Below are 10,042 nucleotides of genomic sequence, written 5' to 3'. Positions count from 1 at the left end.
AAAAAGGTTCTGGGACACTGTAAAGTCCATGGAGAATAAGAGCACCTCCTCCCAGCTGCCCACTGCACTGAGGCTAGGAAACACTGTCACTACCGATAAATCCACAATAATTGATCATTTCAATAAGCATTTTTCTACGGCTGGCCATGCTTACCCCTACCCTGTCAACAGCCCTGCGCTCCCCACAGCAACTCGCCCAAACCTCCCCCACTTCTCCTTTACCCAAATCCAGATTGCTGATGTTCTGAAAGAGCTGCAAAATCTGGACCCCTACAAATCAGCCAAGCTAGACAATCTGGACCCTCTCTTTCTAAAATGATCTGCCGAAATTGTTGCAACCCCTATTACTAGCCTGTTCAACCTCTCTTTTGCATCGTCTGAGATTCCTATAGATTGAAAATCTGCCGCGGTCATCCCCCTCTTCAAAGGGGAGACACTCTAAACCAAAATTGCTACATACCTATATCTATCTTACCCTGTCTTTCTAAGGTCTTTGAAAGCCAAGTTAACAAAGAGATTACCGACCATTTCGAATCTCACCGTCCCTTCTCCGCTATGCAATCTGGTTTCAGAGCTGGTCATGGGTGCACCTCAGCCACGCTCAAGGTCCTAAATGATATCATAACCGCCATTGATAAGAGACATTACTGTGCAGCCGTATTCATCGACCTGGCTAAGGCTTTCGACTCTGTCAATCACCACATTCTTATTGGCAGACTCAACAGCCTTGGTTTCTCAAATGATTGCCTCGCTTGGTTCACCAACTACTTCTCAGATAGAGTTCAGAATGTCAAATCGGAGGGCCTGTTGTCCGGACCTCTGGCAGTCTCTATGGGGGTGCCACAGGGTTCAATTCTCGGGCCGACTCTCTTCTCTGTATACATCAATGATGTCGCTCTCGCTGCTGGTGATTCTTTGATCCACCTCTACGCAGACAACACCATTCTGTATACCTCTGGCCCTTCTTTGGACACTGTGTTAACTAACCTCCAGATGAGGTTCAATGCCATACAACTCTCCTTCTGTGGCCTCCAACTGCTCTTAAATGCAAGTAAAACTAAATGCATGCTCTTCAACAGGTCGCTGCCCGCACCTGCCCACCCGTCCAGCATCACTACTCTGGACGGTTCTGACTTAGAATATGTGGACAACTACAAATACCTAGGTGTCTGGTTAGACTATAAACTCTCCTTCCAGACTCACATTAAACATCTCCAATCCAAAATTAAATCTAGAATCAGCTTCCTATTTCGCAACAAAGCATCCTTCACTCATGCTGCCAAACATACCCTCGTAAAACTGACCATCCTACCGATCCTTGATTTCGGCGATGTCATTTACAAAATAGCCTCCAACACTCTACTCAATTGGATGCAGTCTATCACAGTGCCATCCGTTTGTCACCAAAGCCCCATATACTACCCACCACTGCGACCTGTATGCTCTCGTTCGCTGGCCCTCGCTTCATACTCGTCGCCAAACCCACTGGCTCCAGGTCATCTACAAGCCTCTGCTAGGTAAAGCCCCGCCTTATCTCAGCTCACTGGTCACCATAGCAGCACCCACCCGTAGCACGCGCTCCAGCAGGTATATCTCACTGGTCACCCCCAAAGCCAATTCTTCCTTTGGCCACCTCTCCTTCCAGTTCTCTGCTGCCAATGACTGGAACGAACTGCAAAAATCTCTGAAGCTGGAGACTCTTACCTCCCTCACTAGCTTTAAGCACCAGCTGTCAGAGCAGCTCACAGATCACTGCACCTGTACATAGCTCATCTGTAGATAGCCCATCCAATCTACCTCCTCCCCATACTGTATTTATTTATTTATCTTGCTCCTTTGCACCCCAGTATCTCTACTTGCACATTCATCTTCTGCACACCCTACCATTCCAGTGTTGAATTGCTATATTGTAATTACTTCGCCACCACGGCCTATTTATTGCCTTACCTCTCTTATCCTACCTCATTTGCACATGCTGTATATAGAGTTTCTCTACTGTATTCTTGATTGTATGTTTGTTTATTCCATGTGTAACTCTGTGTTGTTGTATGTGCCGAACTGCTTTGCTTTACCTGGTCCAGGTCGCATAAATAGCAGGTGAAATTAAACATTTAATTAAAAAACACAAATAATGCGTTTGTAAATGATGTCTGAGTGTTGGAGTGTGCCCCTGACTGTCCGTAAATAAATAAAAACAAGGAAATTGTGCCCTCTGTGCCTTCTGCTTAAGTATGACAAATGGGTACATTTTCCACCACTGTACTTGGCATTTAAAACCAGATACTTTAAGACTTTTACTCAAGTAATATTTTACTGGTGACTGACTTTTACTTGAGTCATTTTCTATTAAGGTATCTTTAATTTTACTCAAGTATGAAAATTGAGTAATTTTTCCACCACTGATCTTAGTCATTTTGACAAAAATATAATTAAGTCACATTTTTGTCATTTGAATAATGATTTAGTCTAGTTATTGTCAAAATGTCGAAAACAATGGGCCATTCTAGTCAACTAAATTCCCTTTCATTTTTGTCACATCACATCGGTCGTGTCATTGCCATTGTTATCAACATTCCAAAGATGTTGCAGCCACATTGTTGTCCAGAGTAGAACGAGGACTAATAACTTTGAGCGGGAGCTAATGACTGTTTCGCTCAATGATGTAGTTCAGTTACTAAACCTTGAGTCTGAATCGAGTCCCAAGTCCCCTGTGCTTGAGTCCGAGTCCAAGCCCGAGTCAGCAATGGACTAGTCACGAGTCGAGTCACAAGTCCCTGTGGCTGAAGTCCGAGTCCCAGTTCTCAAGTCCTTGTCCAAGTGCTCAAGTCTGAGTCACTGGGTCCACATGAACTCAATATAAAGTTCTTTACCTAGTCAAATATAGTGTAGTGCCAAGAGGAATTTAGTCAATCAATTGTTTGCAATCCATTTTTCTTTCTTTCTGTGTCAACAAATGTTTGCATATAGGCTTCTGGTAATGTTCTCAAACATTGCAGATTTAAATCCCATGAATAGAGCCGCCGTTATTCCTTATTCAATATATCAGAAAGGCATGTTTGTTCTACATAGCATATTTCTATCTGAACATTCCAAAACTTGGCGTCCTGCTGAACCTGCCCCATTTTGTTAGCTTTAGCTAGCTAATGCGGTAACATGACTAAACAAGGTGTAGCCTAAACAAACGGTTAACGATCCGGTCCGCAAGTTGCCTAGTTGTAGAACGGCCCACGATATGCGGCCCTTCAATGTACGTTAAAAAGAAAAAAAACGTAGCGCCGGTATCATGGGGCATATCTTTTGAACGGCAAGGGCTAGAATCAAACCGTTTTCTCTGAGGAAAATAGGGAGACTTTACATTGGCTACAGAACATGGCTATGAAATGCAGTGGGTAAAGTGGGAGGGTTGAGCGAGATTACAAATTCAAAGACAGTCTACTTTTCTATACTCAAGGGAGATAAAAACATAGCTAGACTGTTGTTTTACTATTAAACTAAATTCTGCTTTTGTTTTAATTTAGTAAAGCAGTTTGTATTTCTTAACCAGGCAAAGGGTAGCTAACTAGACTGGTGGTGACTGGAAGCAAGAGAGTCGCCTGCAGAATGTGTATAATCGGAGCCGGAGCGGAGCGGAGCGAAGCTTGCTCCCCCACATCTCACCAGCAGTGGTGGAAAAAGTACCCAATTGTCAGTAAAAAGTAAAGATACCTAAATAGAAAATGACTGAAGTAAAAGTGAAATTCACCCAGTAAAATATAACCTTTTTTACCCCTTTTTTCTCCCCAATTGGTAGTAGTTACAGTCTTGTCTCATCGCTGCAACTCCCGCACAGACTCAGGAGAGGCAAAGATCAAGAGCCATACATCCTCTGCCACACAACCCAACCTAGCCACACTGCACATCCAACGCGTCAGAGGAAACACCATACACCTGGTCAGCGTGCACTGCACCCAGCCCAACATAGGAGTCGCTAGTGCGCAATGAGACAAGGAAATCCCTGCTGGCCAAACCCTCCCTAACCCAGACTACGCTGGGCCAATTATGCACCACCCCATGGGCCTCCCGGTCACGGCTGGCTGCGACAGAGCCTTGGCTCGAACCTAGAGTCTCTGGTGGCACAGCTAGCACTACCTTAGACCACTGCGCCACCCGGGAGGCCATGTACAATACTACTTGAGTAAAAGTCTAAAAGTATTTCATTTTAAATATACTTAAGTATCAAAAGTAAATGTAATTGTTCAAATATACTTAAGTATCAAAAGTAAAAGTAAGGGTATAAATCATTTAAAATTCCTTTTATTGAGCAAACCAGACAGTACGATTTTATTGTTTTAATTTACCGATAGCCAGGGGCACACTCCAGCATAATTTACAAACTAAGCATTTGTGTTAAGTGTCCTCCAGATCAGAGGCAGCAGGCATGATCAGGGATGTTCTCTTGATAAGTGCATGAATTTGAACATTTTCCTGTCCTGCTAAGCACTCAAAATGTAAGGAGTACTTTTGGGTGTCAGTGAAAATGTATAGAGTAAAAAGTATATTATTTTCTTTAGGAATGTAGTGGAGAAAAAGTCAAAGTTGTCAAAAATATAAATAGTAAAGTCAAGTACACATACACAAAAAAACTACTTAAGTAGTACTTTAAAGAATTTGTATCTAGAGTAAGAGCTTTACTCCACTCCTCACCGGCTGATGTAGGCTGTGTGTGCCGGGTGTGGCACGTCCTTCCCGCTGCTGAACAGAACAGCACTGTGCATCTGTGCTGCTAATATTAATAATGCTAATCACTGAAAAGCTCTCAATCTCTCCAAAAACTCTTGTCCAGTTCACTTAGTAGTCAGATTTTAGTCACAGAGATAATTGAATCTAGTCTCGTTTTAGTGAACATAAAAATATATTTTGTTTAGTTATAGTTTTTTCTGGGTCTAAATAGTCGGTTATACTGTAGTCTCATCAATTGGCACTGAAAAATAGGTGTTTGACGAATATTTGTCACTATTTTTGTTGACGAAATGAACACTGCACTGGTGTGTGTGTGTGTGCGTGCGTGCGTGCATCTGGGCCAAATATTTAAAAAAATAAGTATTGGTCATGTAGCCTACATCAGATCAGCCCCGCCTCGTCTTATACTAAGATTCTGTGGCTTACCTAATTATAGATACATGAAGATAAGAGCACAGCAACAACACAAGTGAAACTATATTGAGGAACCTAGATTCACACATTGATTAACCATTTGACCAAATAGAGCAAGAAAAGTTGATTTCTATTGATATCACAATGGCGTAATATACATGTATTATACAGTCTCCTGTGGGGGAATAGGCATTGTCGGGCCCTCTTCATGACTATCTTGGTGTGTTTGGACCATGATAGTTTGTTGGTGATGTGGACACCAAGGAACTTGAAACTCTCAACCTGCTCCACTACAGCCCCATCGATGAGATTGGGGGTGTGCTCGGTCCTACTTTTTCTGTAGTCCACAATCATAATTATAGTAATAATAATAATTGTAATAGTAAAAGTGACAGCTAAAACACCTTGCTGTTTCCTCATATCTAAGGTATCTCTGTTCCCTCTGTAAGCCATCCAAACATCAGTTTTTTCCAGCCAGACTGTTAGTATGCTTCACTGACTTTCAATTTGAGCTCAGACAGGGCCATGTTTAATTATGGTGACCCCCCATAATTAAATAACAGTAATGAATAAAGGTTCAATGTCCTGGGATAAGAGCAATAGAGACATATCAGATATGACTGGGGAGAAGTTATGAAGAGCAGGTGCTGTGCAGTCAGGAGGAGATGTGGGTAAGAGAGCTGTCTTTGATGTTCTTAGGCTGTAATAACCGAACGTGGGAAAAAAAGAAAAGGTATCGTACTGTTCTTGGATTCATAATTTTTTTTAATAACCAGAGTACAGTGAGACATTCAAGTGTGACTTATTAAACAGTTCGGGGTTTATGTCTGCAGGCTAGTGGTAGTGGGACACACCAGACACGCCAAACAGGATCTTCAAAGGTTAATATACTTTCCAATATTGATTCAGAGGGTTTGTATTTCTCAGTTATAAAGGGTGTCTAAGTTGAACACACACACACACACACACACACCCACACCCCCACACACACACACACACACACACACACACACACACACACACACACACACACACACACACACACACACACACACACACACTTCTATGCCCTAGGGCCCATGGGTCCTCCCAGACATGTAATGGCCTGTTGGGATGCACAGGTCTCAGCACAAATTAGATCTGCTTTTCGCTGTTATTCAACAGCTAACCGTGCTAGTTTGAGTGACTACTCTCTCTGAGTGGCAGTGGTTAACTAGCAGCCTTAACCCATAGCCCAGGATCAATGAGGGTCAGACAGCTCTTCAGTATTGGAGTCATTCAATACAACGAAAAAGGTATGGCTGATTAATACAAATCTTTCTAGATATGATTGTATAATATTTATTGAAACTGATAATACATTTCCCTGTCGTCCAAAAAGTTTTACAGACACCACATTAAAGACTAATGACTGATCTGACACGTGTCTATATCAATTAACAGCCACTTATCTTGAGTGTGTTCAGCCAAACATACTGCCTGCCCAGTGCCCAGGGGCTAGCTAGCATTTGCTGCTCAGGCCACATCTGCTTCAGTACAGTAATATGTTGAGTTCTGTCTAAAGAGAGGAAGAGAGGCATGTTACACAAACTAATCTGGATGTGTCTGCACCTTTCTACCAAAGTGAGTGAGGCCTAAAATGACAAGGGGCAGACAGGTCATTACTGCTCACAGACTTCTGGCTTATTTGACTTCACTGACAGCAATCTAACAGTCTAACCGAACAGGACAGTGAAGCATGAAAGCCAATCCTATTGACATCTGAATGACACGTACGTAGCCTGCAGCAGGTCTGATTTCATTTCAGTCCCTAGCTCCATTTCCTAGACACAACTCCATATGTGTTGACGGATCTGAAAGAACGGGAATGGGGTAATCAGTATTGTGATGGCCTTTGCGTAGCCCTCCCTTAGGTGAAGTGGAGCTTATAGCAAATTGCTTTCACCTATCCAGTCCTTTCAGATCTGTGAGTATTGAAGGGTTAGGGGAAAGAAGCTAGGGGGTGGGACTAGTGACTGGAATAGAACTGGGCCTGATGTGGTGTTATATCACTTGGTTATCGATCACAATTTTCTCTGAGATGACAGGGAGCATGCCCCCTCCACAAATAAATGTGTTCTCAGTTCAAATCAAGCTGATCCATAATTTCTCTTGAATGACTCAATCTACAATCTTGTATAAGTCTCCTGTGCTTTGGGTTACGCTTATGTATGACTGTGCCAGCTGGCCAGCCAGGACAAGAACATAGGTTTTCATTTAACCCCTGACCATCCAGTCAGTCACACTCCATTGGGTCTATCTCCCTGTGAGTTTGCTCTCATTAGCACCATATGTAAAAGGGCAGAGGGACCATCAGGAACAGATTGTTTGAATTCCAGTCCAGTGGACTCCTTACTGGATCCATTGCACTGTGAAAACACACATGCTAGTGACAGCCCTTCACAGCACTTATTTAGACAGCAAAGATTTACAGCAGAAATGTGTATGATGGAAGGATGTTACATAGATCATACAATATATAAAAGGGTTATCCAACATTATCAGACACTGTTATCTAATATAAAAATGAAGTTGATTCAAATTAATTCATTTATTGATCACAGACAGGGTAAAGGTCACCAGACAAACATTCACGGGATACTTCAAACCTTCCCACTGGCCAACAACTGGTTGATTCAATGTTGTTCCAAACAGAAACAGAAAATTCAATGTGCTGAAACTGAATCAACATGGAAAACTTTGGATTTGATTTGGATTTGAAAAAAGTAATCAATATTTTTTCCCACCCAACTTTTAAAAGTGCCCAAACAAACACAATCCCTTGCTAGAGCCAACATGAGACTCTCATTCTTCTGTATAAAAAAAAAACTAAACGAAAACATCGTGCACTCTAAGTTCCTAGGAAATTACAGGGAGAAACAGGAGGCGTTGACAAACATTTCTGTTCAATGGTAGCGAAAACTGGAGTCCGCAGCTCTCAGCAGCTCACCAGTTCCTTGATTTTTTATTTTAAGAATTTTTGTGGATTGTTTTATATGAAACATTGTTTTTATGAATGTTGCTAGCTAAAACAGAATCCCACCCTGGATACCATTTTTATGTATCTGCGTCCAGTATGAAGGAAGTTAGAGGTATTTTCCTGAGCCAATGCTGACTAGCATTAGCGCAATGACTGCAAGTCTACAGGAACAGTTAGCATGCTAGCTGTTTCTATTTATCCGACTCTGGGGAAGTAGATAAATGGCTTCATGGCCAAAATCTTGAACTATCCCTTTAACCGCCTGGATTCTCAGCGGGGGGTTCTACTAAGCTGGTCGTATCAAGGATCATTTAGCTATTTGATTTTGAATTTTAAGACCCCTTTAGATATAAAAAATAATATTCTATATACAGTTGAAGTCGGAAGTTTACATACACTTAGGTTGGAGTTATTAAAACTCGTTTTTCAACCACTCCACAAATGTCTTGTTACCAAACTATAGTTTTGGCAAGTCGGTTAGGATATCTACTTTGTGCATGACACAAGTCATTTTTCCAACAATTGTTTACAAACAGATTATTTCACTTATAATTCACTGTATCACTATTCCAGTGGGTCAGAAGTTGACACTAAGTTCACTGTGCCTTTAAACAGCTTGGGAAATGGTGCTTTGCTGCAGGAGACCTAGTGCACTTCACAAAATAGTAGTGACACCTCAAGCACTCGGGAGGCCCAAAATATGAAAACATTGAATTTGGGCTTACTGCTATTAGCCCATAGAAACGCAGAAACAGATACATATATATTTTTGACAAATACACTACATAGCCAAAAGTATGTGGACACCAGTTCATCGAACATCTCATTCCAAAATTATGGGCATTAATGTGGAGTTGGTCCTCCCTTTGCTGCTATAAATGCCTCCACTCTTCTGGGAAGGGTTTCCACAAAATATTGGAACATTGAGCATTAGTGAAGTCAGGCACTGATGTTTAGCAATTAGGCCTGGCTTGCAGTCGCTGGGCCTAATTGGGCTCTGTGCAAGTCAGTCAAGTTCTTCCACACCAATCTCGACAAAAAATGTCTGTATGGACATCGCTTTGTGAATGGGGGCATTGTTATGTTGAAACAGGAAAGGGCCTCACAGAAACTTTTGCCACAAAGTTGGAAGCACAGAATTGTCTAGAATGCCATTGTATGCTGTAGCATTAAGATGTCCCTTTACCGGAAAGAAGAGGCCTAGCTCGAACCATGAAAAACAGCCCCAGACCATTATTCCTCCACCAAACTTTACAGTTGGCACTATGCATTGGGGCAGGTAGCGTTCTCCTGGCATCCGCCAAACCAAGATTCGTCCGTCGGACTGCCAGATGGTGAAGCGTAATTCATCACTCCAGAAAACCACTGCTCCAGAGTCCACTGCTCCAGTGTTTCCACTGCTCCAGAGTCCAATGGTGGCGAGCTTTGTACCACATCAGGCGACGCTTGGCATTGAGCATGGTGTTCTTAGGTTTGTGTCTGGCTGCCATGGCCATGGAAACCAATTTCATGAAGCTCCCGACGAACAGTTATTGTACTGACGTTGCTACCACGGGCAGTTTGGAAATCGGTAGTGATAGTTGCAACTGAGGACAGAGGACTTTTACAAGCTAAGCACACCGCAGTGGTCCCGTTCTCTGAGCTTGTGTGACCTACCACTTCGCAGGTGAGCCGTTGTTGCTCCTAGATGTTTCCCCGTCACAATAACAGCACTTACAGTTCACCGGGGCAGCTCTAGCAGGGCAGGGATTTAAGGAACAGACTTGTTGGAAAGGTGGCATCCTATGACGGTGCCACGTTGAAAGTCACTGAGCTCTTCAGTACGGGCCATTCTACTGCCAATGTTTGTCTATGGAGATTGCATGGCTGTGTGTCCGATTTATTATGCCT

The sequence above is a fragment of the Salvelinus alpinus genome, chromosome 6 (assembly GCF_045679555.1).
Source record: "Salvelinus alpinus chromosome 6, SLU_Salpinus.1, whole genome shotgun sequence".
Classification (NCBI taxonomy): domain Eukaryota; kingdom Metazoa; phylum Chordata; class Actinopteri; order Salmoniformes; family Salmonidae; genus Salvelinus; species Salvelinus alpinus.
The sequence above is the reverse complement of the archived record's forward strand: the minus strand, read 5'-3'. Positions refer to the sequence as shown.